The 22949-nt window shown below is 35.7% G+C and overlaps 1 protein-coding gene across 6 annotated transcripts in view; it reads left to right on the forward strand.

Moving 5' to 3' along the window:
• Positions 1–22949, forward strand: part of CSGALNACT1 (chondroitin sulfate N-acetylgalactosaminyltransferase 1) — a 455619-nt gene that overhangs the window by 15726 nt on the left and 416944 nt on the right. The window contains exon 2 of one of the 6 annotated variants that reach the window (XM_056813639.1): positions 13950–14010. The exons of the other annotated variants lie outside the window; for them this stretch is intronic. The gene's annotated coding sequence lies outside the window, so the exon portion shown is untranslated. The remainder of the gene's footprint in view (positions 1–13949; positions 14011–22949) is intronic. 6 annotated transcript variants of the gene reach the window in all.

Genomic DNA, 22949 nt, shown 5'->3' on the forward strand with positions numbered 1-22949 from the left:
AAGGAAAATGGACTCAAGGATGAGACGCTCTCAAGAATGAAATTCTAAAATGATTCAGATATAGAAGAAAAGAGGTAACTAAGAGTATGATGTGACGGTTTAGGGAATTCATTGACCAATTCAGATTTTAAAAAGATATACACAAAGGATGAAATTAACCACAGGTAACCAAGGATGAATACAAAAGAGTGATGAAATTTTGTCAGAATAATAGCAGAGCTATTAAATCCCAGAATGAGCTGAGACTTTTTCAGAATCTAAGAAAAACAGACAAGACTCTATAAATATGTTCGAGGGCAAGAGGTTGAAAAAAGGACTTAAGTTTTGCTTAGGTATTTTGGATGTTGATGATGATGATGAAAAGAAGGAACAACTCCTCAACTCATGTTTTATGTCTGCCATTACTAATAAGGATGGTCATATTGAAAAGTATAGAACAAAAATGGTTAACAGAATTGATGACCCAACTAAGTGAGGAAATGGTAAAAAGACAATTAGCATCTATCATGTTCAAGTTGCATTACCAGAGTTACCATGAATTAAATATTAGAGTACTGGAAATTTATGGAGGTGATTGAAGAAGTATTGTAAGACCAACAATAGGTAAATTATGAAGGTTATTCTGATTTTTAGGCAGATAAAGTGGATTAATGTGGAAGCATGGTAGAGTGGAAACAAGACTGCATTTGGAGTCAGCTAACTTGCATTCAGTTTTCATTTGGCACTTACCAGCTGTGTGACCTTGTACAAATCGCTTTCCCTCTCAAGCCTCAATATTCAAAATAAAATATTAAAATGGAGAAGTTGAATTAGATGTCTATAATCTCTTCTAGCTAGAAAATTATATGATTCTTTCAATTTAATGAACACCAATCCCTAACAAAAATTCTTAGATTTATTATTTTTAAAATGGTTTGTTATCACTTAGAAAGAATCCATCAAAAAGTATTTGCTAAGCATCTACTTGGTGCCAGGCATTGTGCTAAGTGCTGGGAATACAAAGATGGGCAAAAGACAGCCCCTGCTTTCAAGGAACTCACAATCTAATGGGGGAGACAATATACAAACAACTGTGTACAAATGTGATGTTCATAAGACAAATTGGAGATTATCAACAGAAAAAAGTGATAATCAGAGTAAACCATCATGAGTTCATCAAGAAATAACATGTCAGGCTAACCACATTTCCTTTTTCTGATAGGTTTACAAGATTGGTAGATTGGGAAAGGCTGAGGACTGCTATACACAGTTTCTGACAAGGCATTTGCCAGAATATCTCAAGATAGTCTTGTGAACCATAAGATAAAGAAATATAGTCTGGATGATAGTATAGTTAGATGTTTTCAGACTAATTTAATAATAGCATTATTATAATATATTCTTATATATCATATTATTAGAACCTAATAATAATGATAGCATTTATGTAGTGTTTTAAGGTTTGCAGAGTGCTTTGCTTTTAACTATCTCATTTCACCAGAACCCAAACAGTGGTGATTAATATGTGATTAATAGCTCAATGGCAACTCAGATGGAGAGATCTAAGGATTCTTTCATTGTTCCCACTGTGTTCAACATTTAATTAATGACCTGGCTGAAAATACGTGTATCATATTTGCAGACTGATAAAAAGTTTTGAAGGATAGTTAATAGAGAAGACAGAATCTAGATGCAGAATGGTCCCAATCTGCAGATCCAAGGGTTAAATATTAAAATAAAGTTGAATACAAATATATCATTGTCCTATATTTTTGGGTAAAAACCCTCAAACACTGCAAAAGTACAGGTGAGGGAGATCCCTGAACAATGCTCATGTGAAAAAATCCATTTTAGTGGGAAACTCCATTTTAAAACATCATTTTGGCTTAGAATGAATCAATAATATGCAAAAACTATACAGGCAAATGTACTCTTAAGTATAGTGTCCAGCATGAAGGAAGATATACGCCTGCTTTGGGTAGACCATATCGGTCGTGTTGTATTAAGTTCTGGGCACCATATTTTAGAAGGGACATTGACAAGTTAGATATAACACATCAAATGGAGGATCAATTGAGGAAACTGTGATACTTTATTTAGAGAGGGAAAGACTCATTAGAGAGGGGCCAGAGCAGTGTATATTAAGTATTTGAAGAGCACACATGGAAAAAGGATTAGACCTATTCTGTTTGCTTGTAGAAGGAGCAGCGGGGTAGTAGTTGTACAGAGGCAGGTTTTGGCAAGGACAAACTGCCCAATAATCAGAACTGTCTGAAGAGTGAGGTGGACTGCCTTGAGGCTGAGGTATGATAGTGAAGTTTCTTATCACTGGAGATTACTGAGATGGGAGTGGATTATTTTACAGGAACCTCATGGGACACTTTACCTTGGATTGTGGGTTGGATTAGAAGACCAAGATTTGTCTGATTTCATGAGTCTATGATTCTAAGTAGATGGTGAGATTTGGGCATAAGTAAGAAATGGGAAGAGATGTATTTGAAAAAAAAAGTTGGGAAAGAGGCTTTGAGTTAAGATTTTAAAAATCCTTAAAAATATAGTCTGCTGAAACAAGGGGACATGACTAAATCGTTAACAGAGTTTTGGTAGTAGGAATGGTAATGCTGAAAAATGTGGTTGATGTTCATAGTTGAAATTTTTTTTCTTTTCATGATTATACCTTCCCCATTCTTCCATTTCTATTTAATATGCAGTGCTCCTTATCAGACCTGATTTGTGTACATTGATCACACCATTATACTTGTTAAATATTAAAACCCTTTCTCCTCCTGTGAAGTCTAATTAGGCAATGCATTCAGAGGAATAATAGCCTGACCATTCCCTGGTACATACCTCAGCCCCTTGGCTCATCTATCTTGTGTTTCTTTTTTTTTTGCTGTATGCCAGAGTGCCAAAGATAGTGCATGAAAGTTTGATGAACAGCTTAGTTATTGAGCAATTGAGAGGAATCTTGCTGAAAAGGTTTTGAAACCTTCTTAAGATGCCTAATGTAAGGCAATGTATTATCTGTAAGTTTGCTTTTTTCATGAGCAGGGCAGTCTACTAATGTATACGATAAGTTATTAACTTGTTTTTAATGAATTAAAATATCTTAAAATGCTCTTTAAAGGATAAAATAGAATCCATCAAAGTACATTTTCTTAAAAAAACAACTCTGAGTTTGTTAAACCAGCATACATGAGCATTTCCACATGTAAAGATGACCATAAAAAGAATGTGAAGCTGTGAATCATTACTATATACAATTTTGCCCTTTATTCTTTAAAGCATATAAAAAATTTGGCGTGACCCTAAGGGCATTTTCATTTTTTTCATGTTTTCAAATATCATGTTATTTAAGACATGTAAGTAACAAAGGCACTTTTTAGTCTATCATACCCAAATCTGTGCTTTATACTACTATTTGGAAATTTTTGGCCTTGATAAATTCTGTTTATTTTTAAATTTAAAATTTTGTATTTTGTTTTTCTCTCAGCTTCATTTTCAAATATATCCTTTTCTCTTATCCTCTCCAGAGGATCTTTCCTTATAACAAAATATAATAAAAGGTCAAAATACAGGAGAAAGAAAAATTTAACAAAACTCACTTATCAATTGAGTTTGACAGTAAAGTCATTGTTCCATATCCATTGTCTCCAACCTTTGCAAAGAGGAGAGAGGCTTATGTTTTCTTCCCTTGTCAATGAGGCCACAATTCTTCATGATGATGACAAAGTGTTGCTTAGTTTTGTTTTTGTTCTTCCATTTACATTGTAGTCATCATGTGTTTTGTTTTCTTGATTCTGCTTATTTCTATTTACATCAGTTTCATGTCTTCCCATGCTTCTCTGTATTTTTCATGTTCATCATTTCCTAGGGAATAATCATATTCACATACCATACTCCCTTCGTCCCTCCCCTCCCTCTACTTTACTACTTCAAAAAGCATTCTTTAAAGAATTTTGGTTTATATGGGACTTTCTTTCTTTATATGACGTTCTAGAGGGTCTGTGCCTAGCAATGGGATCCCTGGGTTAGAATATGGACACTTCACATAACTCCACACATAGAAGAAGAGCACTTCACATAACTCCAGGTTTCTTTAGGACACACTGTTCTACAATAGTATATTAGTTTGCCTATCTTTCTACAATCCTTCCAATACTGACTTCCTGTCTTGAATAATCTTTTCTCATTTGTTTGGTGTGAGCTAAACCCTGAGAGTTGGTTTTTGATTTTTTTAGATCCCCCCAATTATTTGTAGATATGATTTTTAATAATAATTTTCTGACATTTTGTGAACCATGTTCTCTCCTTCCCTCTCTCCTTCCCCTCCTTCCCAGAGAGAGCGGGTAATATGATATAGGTTATACATGTACTATCATGCAATACATATTTCCATGTTTGTTGTGTTGTGTTAAAGACACATTTCATTTATAAAAGAAAAATACTCATGAAGGAAATAAGTGAAAAATGGTTTGTTTCAATCTGTATTAAAACTCCATCAGTTCCTTCTATGTAGAAGGAACTGATGGAGTTTTATTACATAATACATAATAACCTTTTTCATCATGAATGATTTGGAATTGTCTTAGATCTTTGCATTGTTGATAATAGTTCATACATTCATAGTTGATCATCATACATTATTGCTGTTACTGTGTACAAGGTTCTCCTGGTTCTGCTCATTTCACTTTGCATCATTTCATATAAGTCTTTCCAAGTTTTTTGTTGATCATCTTATTTATCATTTTTTATGGTACAATAATATTCCATTACAATCATATATCACAGTTTGTTCAGCCGTTCTCCAATTGATGTACATCCCTTCAGTTTCCAATTCTTTGTCACCACAAAAGAGCTGCTGTTAAATATTTTGTACTCAGAGTTGTTTTGATTTGCATTTCTCTTCTTATTAGTGATTTGAGCAATCTTTCATATATTGTTTATAGTTTGCAATTCTTCTGAGAACTTTGTTCTCAGTTTCCATGGGCCATTTATCTACTGTAGTTCTTGGATTCATATATTTATTTTAATTCTCTTATATAAGTTTTATTTAAAGACCCTTTCTCCTTATTATTGTGCTACACAGATAACACATTTTATGAGGGATATTGAGAGGAATTATGTTATAATGGAAAGGACAATGATTTGGAAATCAGAAGACTTGAGTTCAGATATTGGCTCTCAGGTTTATACAACTCCAAGCTAATCAAGAAATTTCTCAGTGGCCCCTTCTCCTCATTATCTACCTCAGTTTAAATTAGACTATTTATTTACTATGAAATTTTATATTATTACATATTATGTTTCTCTGTGCTTTTCATGTTCACCATTTCACCAGAAATATATTATGTATATTTCACACATTAAGGGCCTATTATTTGCTAGGTAATGTGTCAGATGCTAGGGATGCAAAGACAAAAATGAAATTGGCTCCACCCTTGAATGAATATATCTTCTATTGGGGAAAAACAGCATGTATATAGAAAATTAAATATAAAATATATGTAAAACAATTTCTGGGATTTTAAGGAGATCCATAAAGCAGATTGTCATGTCCCTCATAAAGAAGTAGAAAGTGGGGAGTTGGGGAGAGGCACAAGTAGGGAAATGAAATTTCCTTTCCAACTTTGAGATTCTATAATTTTAGCATTCTAGTATTACCATGCTAGATTTAAGACTAGGAATATTTGTTAAAAATTAGCTTTACTAACTTGTCAGATATTATCATGAAAGAGATAGAAATCATAAATTTTGAAATAGATAGAAATTATAAACTTTGAAACAGATAGCAGTCATAAACTTCATCCTCTTTTTTAGTTTCCTATCTTTAACCCCATGTTCTATCATTAAGAATTTTCCCTAAAAAAAATCTACAAGCCACTAATTATTAGCAGAATTGGTTTAGCACAGTCTTTTTAATTTTACATATAATAAGGTATGGAGAATTGATATAGTGACCCAATCATCTTTTTTTCCCCCAAAGACCTTCTGGTCCTGAATGCATACATAAGCATCATTTCTTTGAAGCTAAGAAGAGCATAATAAGCAAAAGGAGAAAACAGGTTCTTCCTTTTTTTCTCTAGAAGGATCATGGAAAGTTGTATACACCCATACCCACACAGGGTAGATTACAATGTGGCAGAATAGTAAAAAAATGAGGCTTTTTGATCTTCCTCAATAGAAGGAATTGAGGTTTTTATTATCATTAGTTAAAAAAAAAAACTTTTAAGTCTATATTTTAAGTAGTATGTATTAGGCTAACAGGTTTTTCTCTTTGTGATGCCTGTGCCTTGTGGGTGTTATGTTGTCTATTTTGGAGGAAAATGCCTTTTAAACCCTGATAATGGCAAACATTAGGAAACAGGAGTACTACTTTCTGTTTATGTGTTATGCATAGTGAGTTTCTCTCTTTTTTAAAAGAACATTTTTTTGCCTGTGGGTTTTGGGGAGAAGTTAAGTGCAGTCAGAAAATCAAAATGTCCTGTTAACTCTTAATTAAAATATGGCCATATAAAATCTTAGCATTAGAATTTTTGACTGGAGAGGATAAAATAGAATCTCATTTTATAGATTAGAAAAATTGAGGCTCAGCAAGGGAAAAGGACATGCCGAAAGTAAGATGACTTGACCATTAATTTGGTGGGACCAGAAGACAGGGTTCTTGACTTTTGACTATTTCTGATCTGCTTCTGTCTTTCAGTACAATAGGGTCTATCTGCAGATGTCTATATTTTTGATCATTAGCAACTTTCTGTGTAATTCATGATTAAAATAGACCTTGCTTTGAGTAAGTTGTTGAGCATGGGTCTAAAGGACAGGATATCTTTTGGCTAGGTGGGACAGAATAGGTTTAATCTGGGTGAGACAGGAGAAAATAACATGATAATGTGAGGACTTTCAGTTATATTGTATATTGTATTTTTAAATTATTTTCTTTTTAAAACGGACTGTTCTTTTTTATTGTGAATTTACAATAAAAAACACAAACATTTCAATAAACACATAAAAATAAAAAAAAATTTGAATAAAGAACTGCAAAATTTTACTTAGAACTTATTTTTTAAGAGGTATATTTGTAACGGCACCTTAAAGAACAGCCTAGAATTGAGTCTTCCTTTGGAGAGCAAGACTATTCTTGAGAAAGTTTTATCATGGGATTATCTTTGCCGGAATGAGGTATTTTAGCCAAAGCCTGTTCACCAGAAAAATTTCTCTGGGCAGCCCACTATGACTTGGGGAACTAGTCCATTCCTTCAGTACCTATGAGCATTTGTTTCAGCTAGAGAGGACCCAGCCTCAAACCTACCAGTGGTGAATTGCTTTTTTCTGAGGTAGTAGACCTAGTTTTAGCTAATTGTGCTGATGAGCTGCCTCAGTTTTTTCCCCTCAATCTTCAATGTGCTTGGACTTTACAATGCATGGTGTGCAGGTAAATTGATTTATTGTTAGGTACACTTATTAGGGCTAAAGGTACACTAATAAGACATCCATCAATGCATTCAATTAAACTTTATTGACTATTCAGCAATACAAACAATGACCTCTTTTGGAATAAACCTGATTCCTAAAGGTCCTGGTTAACAGGTTTTCTATGGATACACATAACAAAGTTCCTTCTCAGTATAGCCATTGTCTTTGAGTGATGTCATTTAGCTCCTTTTCCTGGGCCTCTTAAATGGGTGCAGCATCTCTAATATGTATGTTGCTTACTGGAGTCTATTAATGTGGAGGCTGGACTTTATTGCTCTGCTATGTGGTGACTGTCAGGCATGTAGTCTTTCCACTAGAACTAGCTTCCAGTTTCATCTCTTTTGGAGCCACCTAAGTTCAAGTCTGCTAGGGTATAGTTGCCAGAAATTCTTCTTAATAAGAACAGACTAGTTATTATATTATTTTGTAATAGCCATTATATCCAAATGACTGTAGGCATCTGGACTTCAAAATTATGCCTCTGCTGTTATCTCATCCTGGAATTTCCCTCAGCAACTTGACCTTCCTCACCATAGAACATCTAATTATACTTGTGTTCTTCTTGTCCAAGAATAACCCTCTGTTCTCTTTTCCCATTTGTGAATTCTTTTTGTGACCTTCATTGCCCAAGTTGGCCTTCATTCTTTGCTCTGTCCCCCTTGTTCTTGGATTGATACAACTGAATAAATGACTGTACAACAACAAACCCCTTAGATTCCCCCCCCAAAATTAGTTGTCTAATGATATGTTATACTTGTGAATTGATTTCTTGAGTCACATGTAAGACTTTGCATTTACCCTGTTGAAATTTATTTTGTTAGCCTTGCTCCAATATTTTAGCCTGTCATTTTTTCTTTCTTTCTTTCTTTTTTTTGGATGCTGACTCTTTCATCCAGTGGGTTTTCCTCCTATATATGTGACATCTGCAAATTTTGTGAAGATGACACTTATTTCTTTATCCAATTAAAATGTTAAAATAGCACCATGCTAAACAGCATCTGTACCAAGCACAGATCCTTGGGAGATTTCATTGTAGATATACTCCTAAATACACAATGGATCAATTACTAGTAATGTGGAAAGGAAAACTGAAGCAAGTTTTGGACTTTCTGCCACTCAGGTGGAAGAAACAGCAGTTGTAAGGTTAGAGTGAAATTGATGGACAGCAATGACAGTTGGTGGGGGGAGGGAACTTGGAGAGTGACAGTTGGTCTTAGGGCTCTCTTTGCTGGCCCTCTAACTGGAAGGAGCCTCTCTCCCTGTCTTGGGATAGAAGTGCTTCTATTCCTGGACTTTTCCCAACTGTGAGCTCTATCTGGATTCCTGTGATCCTATCATTGAACAGAGGGATTTAAGGGGAGTGGTTTGAACTGTAAGGCCAGTCTTTAGGGGCATCAGCCCAAAGAGTCAGGCCCTTTTCTTCCTCTTGCTGCCTACTGATAAAGACTTTGAACTTAAGAAAACTAGCATAGATTAGCATAGACAGGAATAAAAGAAACCCTCCACCAGTCTGTGAGGCCTGGCTTCAGCTCAAAAGCTGAGGGAGACTCAAACCAGAAAAGTATAGGGAAATCCTAATTTCCTCTACCCTGATTCCTCCCCAATCCAAACTTGTTATTAAAATTCATCTTTATTTAAATAACCCGCAGTCAGATAAGAGGACTATCATTTCAGGGGATATAGAGGGAGGTGAACCTCACGATAGCCATTCAACCATAAATGGTCAGACTCTGCTGGACAACCTTGGTCCGGGGGAGGCTTGTCCCTCAGGGGGGTCTGGGCTTACCTGTTCTGGAGTATCTTCAACATCAATCGAGAAGACATCTTCTCAGTCTATCATAGTTGATCCATTTCTTGGAACCCCATTTTTCAAAGATAGCCTTTCAGAAGGGGGTATCTCTCTCCTTTTACCTCACCAGCAGCCAGATTCCCACTCTCCCTTCAACCCCTGCATTCCCTGTTACAAAACCTTCCTTATCTCCTGTACTTCTGTATTCTCTATAATCCCTTTAACTATTACAGTAATTACTCTTTTTAGTCTATCCATTTGACCAGTTTCTAATACACTTGCATTTATTGTTGCCTAGCCCACATCTTTTCAATGAGAATAGTATAAAGGATTTTGTCAAATGCTATGCTAAAATCTAAGTAAACAAGATGGCATTTTCTAAACTATTAGTCCAGTAACCCTATCCAAAAACTGAAATAATATTACATTCATAAAATAAAGGACCAGAGAAGCATAGTATATAAAGAGTTAGCCTATGTTCAGATTCTACATCTGACATTTGCAGGTCTTGTGACCTTGGGAAAGTTGGTTGGCCTTTCTATGCTAAGGCAACTTTCTCAGCTGATAAAGTGAAGAAAATCTGCTGATTTGCATAGGTGTTTCCCATGGGGTGTTTTCCAGAATAGAGTTCTCTAAGTCAGTCAAATTACAGGTCTGAAAGGTTCAGAAAGGTTTGTCTTTCATGACCTACTCTTGATAAACCATACTGTATTTTTGTAATGACCGCTTCTTTTTCTAGATGTTTACGAAACATCTCTAATAATATGTTCTAGAAATGTCCTCCAAAGTAAAGGTAAAGCTCTTTGGGCTATAGTTTAAACTTTATTCTGTTTTGAAAACAGGATATCATTAGTCTCTCTCTAATCCTGTGTTACTTCTCCTGTGCTATGTAATCTTTCAGCTGTCATTGACAGTATCTTAATCTCATTTTTGAGTCTTTTTAGTAATTAAGTAACTGTCTTGCCACTGGACCTTGATGACTCTTGAATGAGAGAATGAGGCTGATGATTGTGCAACTCTGCCCCACTTCAACTCAGTTCATACACAAGTCAAGATATCACTCTGAGATGTCTCCTAGAAACAGAGGGCAAACATTAGCAACAGCTACGTGGCTCAGTGGAGAGAGCTCTGGGCCTTAAGTCAGGAAGATCTGAGTTCAAATTCAGTCTCAGGCTTTTACTAGCTATGTAACCTTTGGGCAAATAATTTAACCCTTTTTGCCTCAGTTTCTTCAACTGTAAAATGAGGATAATATAGAATAATGGGGTAGAAATTGTGAGGAGTTTTTATAAAAGTTTGGACTGGATTATTTAAGAATAGGGTCACCAGGAATTTAATTAATTCTAAGAGATTTATTTTAATAATTTATTTATAAAATATAGGAGTGTAAGTAAGAAAATCAGAGAAAGGATAGGGTAAGATATCTAGCTGAAGTACTAAGTATTTTGCTCCAGCCCCTGGCTCAACACAGGCAGGGCTAATTAGCCTTTAGCCAGAGGGGCCTCAGCTTTAAGCCGAGGACCTGGGGATGCAGGGAGCCTCTCTAAAGAGGGTAGGTCTCTCCTGAGGCTAGTCCCTTCAGAAATCCAAGGAAAGGGAATCAGCTTTTTTAACTAACCACGTGTCAGTCCAAAGGGATATATTTAAGAACAGTCACACCAAGTCCAAGGTCTCAGGTACAGTAAGCAGATTCTTCTCAGCGTCCAACTCAAACTCAGAACTTCAGAAGAACTCCCCAAAGGAAGTTGTAACACCTTTTTAAAGACACTTCTTTTATGTCACTTCCTGTGCCTTCTTCCACTTTTACATCTACTAATTACAGCTAAAGCTTTTCTTAGGACTGCCCAGGGGGCAGTCAGTTGATTTCAATTCGTCACCCACTATTGCATGTGTGGGCCACAGATCTCCCCCACTCAACTGTGATTAAATCTAAAAATGGGCAGGGGAATTAATTTAATCTTCACAAGCAGGAGAGAGTTAATTTCATTTTCACAATTAAGGGAGAGTTAATTTAATCTTCACAATCTTGGGAGAGTTAATTTCACTTTCATAATCAGAGGAGAGTTAATTTAATTTTCATAGTAGACTCTACCTTGCAGGGTCATTGTAAGAATCAAATGAGATCAAATGAGATATTAGTAAAGTGCTTACTACAGTGCCTAGCACATTGGAGATGTTATATGAATATTAGCTATTATTATTATTATTAACTTCACTAGGGCAACAGGTGACATGAAAGAGACAGTACTCTTTTCTATCTCATTATTTACCTTGGTTATTAAGCAGGAAGAACAAAACGATCATAAAGTCAGTGATTATGAGAGTTGGTTTTCATTCTATTTGCCATGAATGGAATAGATATTCTCATTTGTCTGTATTTCTCTATAGCCTATTCATTTTGAGTTGATTTTTCTCTAGTCCATTCTCTATGGTCTATAACTGTGGGCCTAAAGTGAATTTTGTGGACTTGGAGCCATAAAGAAGAGATTGGCTAGACAGGCCTCTCCTTTACATTTCTTGTTTTCTCCATACTTTTGTCAAAAATTTGGGGATAATGGTTGGGGTAGATGTGCCAATGGTTCCTTGCTAGTTACCTGACAGTACTTCTCAGAAACTGCTTTTCAAGTTTCCAGTAATAGGCTAGTACTGTTGCTCTTTTCCCAGGTTTCCATTAATTCTTTTTTTTTTATGTCTCTATGATTGATCACAATAACTTGGGGACAAAATGTAGTTCTTGCCTAGAAGAAAAATTAGGGTTTTCAATTCAACAACTCAATAGTCAAAAAGATCTCTGAGAATTTCACATTTATAAGTCTAAAAGAAGCATGTCCATACTTTTCATGGGTGCTATTTCATCCCTTTACAGGAGGATTGGAAACTTTTTAGTGTATCAAGTTTGTCGAAGTAACCATTCACTGAGCACTTTTGTTTAATAACTCTTGAAGAGACTGTTTGATAATTTCTATAATTGGTAAGGTTTAATGGGTAGCTAAGTGGCTCAGGGGATAGAGTATTGGGCCTGGAGTCAGGAAGATCTGAATTCAAATCTTCACACTTACTAGCTTTGTGACCCTGTGCTAGTCACTTAGCCCTTTTTACCTAAGTTTCCTTATCTGTAAAATATACATGAAAAAGAAATATTCCATTATCTTTGCCAACTAAATCCCAAGTGGTGTCACAAAGAGTCAGACATGACTGAAAGGACTGCACAACAATAAATAGGTGGTAAATGATAAGTTTAAAACAGATGAAACTTGAGTTTTATCTGTCATATCCATAGCTGCAACTTTTCAACTTTGAAAATGAAAGATGAGGTGTACTCAGGTGTACAGAACAGGATGCTGATATAACATTTATAAATGAGGATTGCAGGTTTTTGAAGAGAAAAATGATGAAATCTCTTTTATACTGAAAAGAACATCATGTTAAAAAGATTCATTGCTTTTGTAAATGATTGAGACGGGGAGGATTTGAGGCTAACAGGTATGGAGTTTTTTGGGTGTGGTTTTGAAATGGTAAGTGACCCCATCTCAACATGCACCAAACTGACAAAGTGCTCTTTTTGAAGTGATTATAAAATGACTTATTAAAAATGATTGCTGTGACTTTATTTTCAGGTAGTAGCCTACATGAGCATGTTCTCTATCTCTCAAGTTTTGATTGGCAATACAAAGGAGATAGAAAATATGGTGGCTTTTGGATTGACATTGTTCTTTTTGTTCTGTCTCTTCTTCTGCACTCTTACACCTGTGCCCCCTCAACCAATGATACTGCTAATCTTCAGAACTAAAGCTGTGATCCCTGAGGTGTCCTGCCATGTCACATGCTCTCCTATTATGTTTAAGACAAAGACCTTCCTGGAAAATGTTTGTTAAGCCATGAGCTTTTTTCAGTGTACAGGTGTACCTCTTCTTTAAAAAATATAAAAAAAAGAAACAAAAAAAATAAATTCCTCAATATGTGAAAGTACAAAAGAAATTATAGTTATTGTTGTTTTAAAGGATTCTTCCTTTTATGAAATGGGTTCATAATAGTAGTGAGGTGTTCTTGTGCCATTAAAATGTGATTTAATTGCAAAAATTGATTGCATATACAACTTCCCAGGAAAATACACCTGTTGTATAAAATAAATACACCTGTTAGAATAAAAAGTGTTGGAGGAAGATTTCAGAGAACTAGTCTTCAACCCCATCATTTTGCAGATAAGGAAACTAGTGTTCAGAGAAAGTAAATAACTGGCTTAAAGTCATGTACAGCTAGCTAATGGCAGAACTGAAATTAGAATCTTGGTGGGTCTCTTTCTATTTCATGTGCAACCCTTTATTACTCTTGGCCATATATGGGATCATAGATTTAAAGCTGGAAGGCACCTCAGAGGTCATATGGTCTGATCCCTTCATTTCCCTTCATTGGGAACCAAGGCTAAGAGGTTTAGTGATTTGCTCAAGGTCATGCGACCATGAAGTGACAGAGATAGGACTTGAACCTGGGCTCAATGTTTGTTTTTTTCCCCCCTGCTGCCTGAAATCTTATCCCCCCCCCCCCCCCCAATTTCAGGATTCTGAAGGACTTGAGATTTAAATGAATTAACAACTGAGGGTAAATTTGGATTTTTTTCATTTTCTTTCTCTCTATTTTTCTGATTCTCTCTCTGACTCTCTGTCTCTTTGTCTGTCTGTCTGTCTCTCTCTCTGTGTCTCTCTTTCAGGGATGTCCACTTCCTGCATGAGTGATCATAGTTCATTTCATTATAGGTTTAATGGCAGCTGGTAAGTCTGTGATGTTAAACAGGTATTTCTTTGCAGAAATAATGACAGGAAATTTCTATCCCCTCTTAAATCTTTGAAAATTTGATTTTTTTCACATGTACTAATTTCCCCAACAAAGAAAGAAAAAAGCAACCTTTCCAACTTTTTATTTCAATAAACTTTTGAGTTTGGAAACAAGATATTTAGAACACACAGATTCCTAAAAATAAAAATAATCTGATTGCTTCAGAGACTCAAGAGGCCTAATGTTAAGCAATTACCTAATTCTCTTGCCCTAGAACACTCAGATTTAATCATAAGAAGGGTTTGGGAATGTGATAACTTTAATGAAATAGTCATGTTTTCTTTGAACTATCAAGGTATGGAGATCCATACTAATAAGCATCTATAATTGAAATACTAAAGGAAGTTTTTTTTTTTAAAAACAATGTTTGACAGGTTATTACTTGATTCAATGGTTTATTTTCTAAATCATTAGTCATGGTAATAGTTTAAAGGTGTCTCTTAATGCAAAATTATGGAGAATGTTCACAAATTAAATATCAGTTGCTGGTAGATCAAGAATTAAGGCATGCGGAGAGTTTATTTTCTTCTTGCCTTTTGGAGATACAATATTCTACCATAATGTGTTTCCTTTTTTTCTCAAAATGACATTAAAACTTGTATATGGGGTTAGAGGACATCACCCTTGTGACACAGAAGGATTTTTCCCTTACTAAATTTCTAGTATTTTAAGGGAGTCCTCTTCATTTCTCTTATGCTACCACAACTTATTTTTGCCAAACCTCAACCCTGGAATACTCCCCAAACTGCTTACTCTGCTCCTAATCATTAGTAACTGAATCTAGCTCTAGTAAGGCTCACAAGTATGCTTATTTAATACATTACCAATTCATGTTATTTTACCTAAATTGAGCCCTCACTGCAGACAGGTAGTTCTTTTATTTCTCCTAAACAGATCCTCTATCTCACTCTCCACAGAAGCTATTTCAAAAATTTTTCCTGGAACCTTCCACACCTCCCCTAAGGCTTTCCCCCTTATCTGAGGACCTTATTTCTTACTTTATTTTTTTTAACATTATTTTATTTGGTCATTTTCAAACATTATTCATTAGAAACAAAGATCATTTTCTTTTCCTCCCCCCCTCCCACCTCTCCCATAGCCGACGTGGGATTCCTCTGGGTATCACATGTGTCCTCGGTCTGAACTCTTTTCCATGTTGTTGGTATTTCATTAAGGTGTTCATTTAGAGTCTCTCCTCAATTATATCCCCTCCACCCCTGTAGTCAAGCTGTTGCCTTTCTTCGGTGTTTTTACTCCCCCCGTTTGTCCTCTGCTTGAGGGCAATGTTTTTATTTTCTCCTTGATCCCAGCGGATTGTTCAGGGACACTGCATTGCCACTAATGGAGAAGTCTCGATTGTACAACAGTGTATCAGTCTCTGTGTACAATGTTCTCCTGGTTCTGCTCCTCTCACTCTGCATCACTTCCTGGAGGTTGTTCCAGTCTCCATGGAATTCCTCCACTCTATTATTCCTTTGAGCACAATAATATTCCATCACCAACATGTACCACAATTTGTTCAGCCATTCCCCAATTGAAGGGCATCCCCTCATTTTCCAATTTTTTGCCACCACAAAGAGCGCAGCTATGAATATTCTTGTGCATATATTTTCCCTTATTATCTCTTTGGGGTACAAGCCCAGCAGTGCTATGGCTGGATCAAAGGGCAGACAGTCTTTTATCGCCCTTTGGGCATAGTTCCAAATTGCCCTCCAGAATGGTTGGATCAATTCACAACTCCACTAGCAATGAATTAATGTCCCAACTTTGCCACATCCCCTCCAACATTCATTACTTTCCTTTGCTGTCATGTTAGCCAATCTGCTAGGTGTGAGGTGGTACCTCAGAGTTGTTTTGATTTGCATCTCTCTGACTATCAGAGATTTAGAGCACTTTTTCATGTGCTTATTAATAGTTTTGATTTCTTTGGCTGAAAACTGCCTGTTCATGTCCCTTGCCCATTTATCAATTGGAGAATGGCTTGATTTTTTGTACAATTCATTTAGCTCTTTATAAATTTGAGTAATTAGACCTTTGTCAGAGGTTTTTGTTATGAAGATTGCTTCCCAATTTGTTGCTTCCCTTCTAATTTTGGTTACATTGGTTCTTTCTTACTTTATTGAGAAAACTGAGCCTATTCAATATTAGCTTCTTCTATTTTCTTCAGCTTGCATCTCCTTGACATCATCCACTACTCTTTTCTCCTTTTCCTGAATTTCTGACAAAGAAGTGGCACTTCTTTTTGAGATAGATGATCCTGCACATACTCTTGATCCTCCCTCTTTCTCTCCCTCTCTCTGTTTCTCTCTTTCTGTCTCTCTCCACCCCTTCCCTCTTTCTCCCTATCTTCTTCCCTATATGTTCTCTGAATTTACATTTCTTTATGTATTGACTCCAGTCATACTCAGTCTCTACCATCCTTAAAAAAACCCAGACTTTTACTAAACTTCCATTACCTCAAGCTATCCTCTTTTATCTGTCCTCCCTTTTTCAGCCAAACTCCTAGAAAAAACTGTCTACTCTTGATCCCTCTACTCTTCAACCCTTTACATCTTGGTTTTGGCTTTATCACTTAAATGAAACTGCTGTCTCCAAATTTACCATCAATATTAATTTCCAAATATGATTTTTGACCTTAGCCTTAATTCTTCTCCACTAATCTGCTACATTTGTCAGTTGAACCCACTCCTGGATACATTCTCTCTGTTCTCTTATCTGATTGTCCATTCCTGATTTCCTTTCACTATTTTAGTAATTTGTTACTTCTTTTTCACTGGGAAGTTTTGATGAGTTTTTTTCTGTGTTCAATTTCCCCAATTAGAGTATAATTTCCTTGAAATCTTGGACCATGCCTTATACTTCTCTGTGTCCCAGAGGAGCTAAGTGGTGTAATAGATAGAGCATTGGGTCTGGAGTCAGGAAGACCTGAGGTCAAATTTAGTCTCAGACACTTCCTAGCTGTGTGACCCTGGACAAATTTCTTAACTCCATTTGCTTCGGTTTCTTTACCTATATAATGAGCTGGAGAAGGAAAGGGAAAACCACTCTAGTATTTTTGCCAAGAAACCCCAAATGGGATCATGAAGTTTAGGACACAACCTAAATGATTGGCAACAACATCCCTGTTAACTTTAGTTTGCCATGCCATAGTTTAAAGAGTTTTCTTTATTTGTATTTATTGCCTGATTGAGTTGTAGCAGTATTGATTGATATGCAGCAGTCAGCTAAGTGTTAAATGTTACAGAAGCTTTTATAATTGCCTATTGACTATACTATCCAAAAGCAACTTATTACTTTAAGGATGTATGGTGTAATGGAAAGAGCATTGGATTTAAAGTCAGAGGGGGCTGCATTTAAATCTTGGATATTTACTGTCTGTGACCTTGGGTAAGTCTCAATACAACTTTAGGCTCTAGTTTCCTTATTTGTAAAATAAGGGGCTAGGCTATATACTGTCTTTAAAATAATTTTTTAATTATAAAAATATTTTATTTTACCAATTACATGTAATAAATTTTCACATAAATTTTCTAAAGTTATATGACCCAAAAAAAGTTATCTTCCTCCCTCCTTTTCCTTCCCCTTCGAGGAGCTTGGAAGCAATTCATCTGGGTTATACATGTAGTATCATGTAAAACATATATCTGTATTAATCATTTTTATAAGAGAATAATAATAGAAAACCAAATCCTCAAAACAAAAATCCAAATAATCTGAAGTGGAAAATTGCATGCTTTGATCAGCATTCTGACTCCAGCAGTTCTTTCTCTGGAGGTGAATAGCATTCTTTGTCATAAGTCCCTCAGAATTGCCCTGGATCATTGTATTGCTGAAAGTAGCCAAGTCTTCATACAGTATTGATGTTACTGTGTTTAATGTTCTTCTGGTTCTGCTCATTTTATTTGGCATCAGTTCATGTAGGTCCTTACAGCTTTTTCTGAAATTATCCTGGTCATCACTTCTTACAGCACAATAATATTCCATCACTGTCATATACCACAATTTGTTTAGGCGTTCCCTAATTGATGGACATTCCCTCAATTTCCAATTCTTTGACATCACAAAAAAGCAGCTATAAATATTTTTGTACAAGAGGTCCTTTCTCCTTTTTTTTCTTTTTGGGATACAGACCTAGTAGTGAGTGGTATTACTGGATCAAAGGGTATATATACATTGTTTTATATGGGCTAGATAATTTCTAAATTTCTTCTGTCCTCAGTTCTATGAGTCCATGATTTTCCTCTGGCCTTCTTTCCTCTGCTTAGTCTTATGATATAGAATTATTCACTTGTTTCTTGTCTATTGGTGGTCTTTCTTTTAAAAAAAATTTAAATTAAATTAATTAATTTAGAATATTTTTCCATGGTTACATGATTCATGTTCTTTCCCTCCCCTCCTCCCTCCCCTCTTCTGCATTCAATGTGCAATTCAACTGGGTTTATAAGTATCATTGTTCAAGACCTATTTCCATATTATTAATATTTGCAACAGAGTCATCATTTAGAGTCTACATCCTCAATCATATCCCCATCATCCCATGTGATCAAGCAGTTGTTTTTCTTCTGTGTTTCCACTCCCACAGTTCTTCCTCTGGATGTGGATAGTGTTCTTTCTCATAAATCCCTCAGAATTGTCCTGGACCATTGCATCGCTGCTAGTAGAGAAGTCCATTACATCATATTGTGTCAATTGGTGGTTTTTCTTTTGGGTTTTATTTATTGTTACTTCTTAAATTACACTAAAATATCAAAATAGCTAATAATAGCTAACACTTATATAGCCCTTATTATGTGCTTAGTGTTATGTAGGCATTTTATAATATCTCATTTTATCCTCATAATAACCCTGTGAGGTAGGTACTCTTATTATTCTCACTTTACAGCAGAGGAAACAGAGTCAAACAGAAGCTACCTGCCAGTGTTATTATTTGGTTTCTTTTTTGTATGTGTAGAGATAAGTGTCAATGCTGCTTCGCAGCTGAGAACTTTCTAGAAAGCTATATTTATTAATCTATATAATCTTTATCTAAATCTATGAGAGGTGAGGAGGCACTTTCATAGTTCATTTGTGTTACTTAGTTTTGACTGAGTACTCATAATGTAGACATGGTTTAATTTACCATATGTTGGAAAACTTCTAACAAATTCCTAAGAGTTAGGGCAACATTTCGCATTTTTTGCTTTTCAAGAAATGTCCATTTTTCTTTTTAGCAAAGGTAGTTGATTTCAGTAAACATTTAATTGTGTCTCTTATGTCAAATTAAACTGGTGTTATAGAAATATTGATGGGGAATTTATGAACTAAAAAGTAATAAAAAAAAGAAAAAGGATTTGGGTTTTCATTGTGAGCTGAGATGTGAATGAGATCATAGGATCAGAGATCTAAAGATGAAAGGTATCTCAGAGGTCATCTGGTTCAACCCTTTCATTTTTACATATGAGGGAAATGAGGCCAAGAGACTAAAAGATTTGCCCCAAATCACACAGGTAGTATGAATAAGGGGTGAGATTTGAACCCAGATCTTCTGAATTTAGAGCCAGTTTTCTTTTCATTGATGCACTGGAGTATAATTATGTGTTTAAAAAAAAAAAACCCTTAATTTCCACCTTAGAATCAATACTATGTATTGGTTCTAAGGCAGAACAGTAAGGGCTAGGCAATGGAGGTTAAGTGACTTGCCCAGAATCACACAACTAGGAAGTGTCTGAGGTCAAATTTGAACCCAGGACCTCCCATCTCTAGGCCTGGCTCTCAATTCACTGAACCACCCAGTTGCCCCCTATGAGTTCATGTTTTATAGGAGGTAGAGGGACAGGTAGTTGGATAGCTCACCAGATTTGGGGACTGGTCTCAGATAATTTCTAGCTGTGTGACCCTGGGCAAGTCATTAAGCCCATCTGCCTAGCCCATATCACTTTTCTGCCTTGGGACTGATACTTAGTATCAATTCTAAGACAAAAGGGTAGGATTTAGAGAAAAAAAATTAAAAGGAGGTAGGATTGGGAGAGACTTTGGCACAGAAACATGATCCTAGTAAACTCACAGCTCTCTGGAAGTAAAGGTCATTTGTCCAAATGCGGATTTTACTTTGTTTTAAACTCTTTTCACTTCATTGTTTTAAGTGACACAGGCTGATGAAGGGTGATGGGTTTTTCTCAAGCTAAGGAAAGGGTTAATTCATTTTTGCAGGGTAATGAAACACCTAAAAACATTCCAGAAATTTTGGTAGAAATTGTATGAAAGCACTAAACTTGTGAAATGAACCAACAAACTGCTTTTATGTGGTCCTGAGGTAAGCCTGCCATTCCATTGCATGAACAGTATTTGGGGGTTGCATACAAAAAATCATGGGGCCAGCTGAGAAATGAGCATGTTGGCTCTAAGATCATTGAGTGTGTGAGTGTGTGTAGCCAGGCGTGTGTTCATAGATTAAAACATTTTTGCTCAACTAATATTTTTAAAACTGACCCAAACTGTCCAAAAAAATTGAAATGCAAGAGTACAAGATGAAATCCCATCATCTATTTTACACTAAGAAGAGCTTAAAAATTTCTCTGGTATTTCCAAGAAGCACAGTCCATTCTGATTATGCTGTTGATTGCTAGGTTATACGTAATAATCACAGTGACAAGTGATGGTTTACACCCCCTCCCTCCCCAGTCTCCCCATCCCTGAAATACGTTCCTTTCTTACCTCTCTTTTGGATGCCATGCATTCCTTTAAAGCTTAGCTCTACTTTCTATATGAGAATTTTCTTGATTCCTTCAGTTGCTAGTACTCCATAAATTACCTGGGATATAGTTATATAAATATATATTTCATATATTTTTAATAAATATAAACTTATATATAAAACATAACTTTCAGGTAATTTGTAGAATATATATTATTTTATATCTATCTCTTTGTCTCTCTTTATCTCTGTCTTTCTATCGAGTTTTTTTGTATGTATTTATATGTGTAGGTATTATCTTCTTTATAGAATATAAGCTCTCTGAGGAAAGGACTCTTTCTTTTTTGTTTTTGGTACTCCAGTACCTGGCATAGAACATGCATTCAGTAAACACTTGTTTATGTAGTTGAGAGAGCTTTTTGGCTTGTCCAACTTTATATACATTGTCTTCCTTATTAATAATAATTATAATAAAAATTTATAAAATGTTTTAAAGTTTGCAAAGCACCAGAAATATGTTATCGCATTTGAATTTGACAACTCTGTGAGGCTGGCACTTGAGGAATTATTATCCTCATTTTACAAGTAATAAACTGAGGCTCAAAACATTAAGTGACTTGCTTACCCATACCATAGTGATCTCACATCTACGATCAGAGGTGGAATGTGTACTCAAGTCAAAGTCTGGTACCCTAATGACCAAACCAAGCTACCTCTCCTCAGAATTTTGATCCTTAAAAGTTTTCACCATTATCCTTTTTCTGTTAGACATGACACATTAGTTTATCCCCTCCTCCAAACAAATAATTGCAGTATAGTAACATAACTATAAAGTAACAGATTTTTTTGAATTATTTGTGAAATTCAATCTCATTTCTATGTACTCAAGCCAGCAAGCATTTATTTAGTACCTTCAATGCCATAGGAATTGCTCTAAATGCAGGGGATAGAAAGAAACCAAAAAAGTTCCTGCTCTCAAAAACAGAAGCTAATCATGCAAACAGTAATGAATAAATAAGATATATATACATATATATGTATTTATATATGTGTATATGTGTTCATATACATACACACAAATATATATCTGCATACACATATATTTGTATGTATATATGCATATCCATACATTGGAGATAATCTTAGGGGAAAGGTACTAACATTTATATAGACTAGAGAGACTTATTGCAGAAGGGATTTTAGCTGAGACTTCAAGAAAGGAAATCAGGAGACTGAGATGGAGAGAGAGAATTCCAGACATGGGTGATAGCTAGAAAAAGTGCATCAAGTTGGAAGATGGAATGTTTTGTATGAGGAACAGCAAGGAGGCTGAGAAAGCTGGATCAAAGAGTACGTAGAGGAAATTGAGATCATCAGTGAACATTTGTTAAGGACCTGCTAATGTTCCAGCCACTATGCGAAGGGCCAAGGGAACAAAGAAAGGCAAAAGACAGCCCCTTTCCTCAAAGAGCTCATAGCCCAATGAAGTAGACAACATGCAAAATATATGTACAAATAAGACACATCATCAGTTGGAGAGGGAAGACATTAAGATGGATCAGGGAATTTCTGTAGAAAGTGAGCTCATTGTATTCTCATTTTACAGATACTGGAATTGAGGCTCAGAAAAGTTATATGACTTATCCAGGGTCTTAACAGCTAATCAGTGGTAGGACAGTAATTTAAACCCAGGTCTCCTGACTCTTTTATAACTATGATATACAGCCTACAAGTAATATAATTACAAAAGAAACCACAGACAAAAATAAATTGTCTTAGATAGAATTCCATTTAGTCATGCCCTATAAATCTTGTTCAATTCTCCCAAATTCTGAACTTTAGTGAATTTGAGTGAGAGCAAAGATGTCACTGATTTAAGTTAATTTGTGTTTCTAAGTATTTACAACATCTTTTCTCCAGGTATGTGGAGCTGAATTGGTTTGCTCCTTAACACAGTTTGTTCAGTAATTCCCTAATTGATGGACATGAGGATAGTATATTCTCACCTTCTAAGGGATTGCCATGCTAGGAGGAGTCTCAGTCCATTAGGGCTATATCCCTGGGTCACTGTCCACTCATTGACCAAAGGAGGAATGAACTTTGGGAGCCCCATACCTGAGTATGCTTGATGTGAAGGCTCTTTTTCCTTGGTTCACAGCTCAGTGCCAGTGTGCCCAGCTCACTCATCTTCAAGGTGATCCA

Source organism: Monodelphis domestica, chromosome 1 (genome assembly GCF_027887165.1).
Source record: "Monodelphis domestica isolate mMonDom1 chromosome 1, mMonDom1.pri, whole genome shotgun sequence".
Lineage (NCBI taxonomy): Eukaryota > Metazoa > Chordata > Mammalia > Didelphimorphia > Didelphidae > Monodelphis > Monodelphis domestica.